The 1,171-nt window shown below is 33.2% G+C and overlaps 1 long non-coding RNA gene across 1 annotated transcript; it reads right to left on the reverse strand.

The window, feature by feature from the left end:
- Window positions 1-6: 6 nt before the first annotated feature.
- Window positions 7-1,162, reverse strand: LOC107736067 (uncharacterized). The gene is made up of 3 exons (XR_001639580.1): window positions 1,129-1,162; window positions 1,003-1,031; window positions 7-870 (listed from the first exon to the last, which is right to left on the reverse strand). It is a non-coding gene; the product is annotated as an uncharacterized LOC107736067 (long non-coding RNA).
- Window positions 1,163-1,171: the final 9 nt, after the last annotated feature.

Consider the following 1,171-nt stretch of genomic DNA (forward strand, 5'->3'; position numbering starts at 1 on the left):
AACGTTTTTGTCGGGGCTGAACGCAGCCCAGGCTTCAGCATCTCAGAGGAAAAGGTTTTCCCCATACGTAATGTCCAGAGGCCAACTCAATAAGGGAACTTTGATATATTCAACATAATACAATGTCACAGATCACTATTTTCCAGACACAAAATTAGATCAAATAACCTTAAAACTGATTTGACTGACAAAATCTTGACTGATATTGAGTTGAAATGACAAAATTAAGAAGAACTTGGTCATCTTGCCCTGGTGGGCATATCTTACCCTACTATTATTTGATTTATGTATACAATTTTAATTACGAAAATCTACATAAATCAAGTGAACATAGATATAAACATTGTTCAGTCAACATAATTAGCATGCTGAATTTAAAAGTGGTGCAAATGTATACATTTATTATTAGCAAGTGATGAAAACAGTTCAGTCTTTTGCAGTGTAATATTTACAAAAACACAATAAGTAAATGAGAAAATTGAGACCTGTTACAAAATACTGCCTTTCACTCGGGAACAAAAATGTGTCTTAGAATTAGATTCAGCTTGTTTTCTCAAATACATGACAGGAAACAGAAAGTGAAAGTAAACTGTATTTGTATATTTGTATTTGTATATTTGTAACTGTATACCTTGGAAAACTGTATTTGGAGGCCAATTTGGACAAGATGCCATTTATTTTTACTGAGGCAAGGTAACTACGATATCATGATGGTACTAGGCTGTTTATTTCAGCCTAATACATGTTTCTATACAATAAATACGCTCAACATCAGCAGTCAAGAACACAAACAGGGCCAGAAATAATAAGCTGCACCAGAAGATGAGATGATGATGGTGTGAGGTCTTCAGTCATTGTCATAGATACAGTCTGTAAAGACAATTTTTTTAAAGATATTAATATGGCCATCATTCTACCAATCTTAAATTACATCCCATCTAGTAGGAGAATTAACATTTTACATTTTCATATATTGTTCATGTTAATGAATTTGTTACGTACCATCTCCGATGTCATCATAGACCTCATCACTATGTAAACGAAATGTAAAAATGTAGTTTTGCATACTCACACATTGACAAAGCAATTTACACACACACAAAAAAAAACACTTTCAGAGTAACTTACTCTGTTTGGATGTTGCTGGCTGAGACATATCCAACTGAAAAGT

The sequence above is a fragment of the Sinocyclocheilus rhinocerous genome, unplaced genomic scaffold (assembly GCF_001515625.1).
Source record: "Sinocyclocheilus rhinocerous isolate Xijiao unplaced genomic scaffold, SAMN03320098_v1.1 C36469445, whole genome shotgun sequence".
NCBI classification, from domain to species: Eukaryota; Metazoa; Chordata; class Actinopteri; order Cypriniformes; family Cyprinidae; genus Sinocyclocheilus; species Sinocyclocheilus rhinocerous.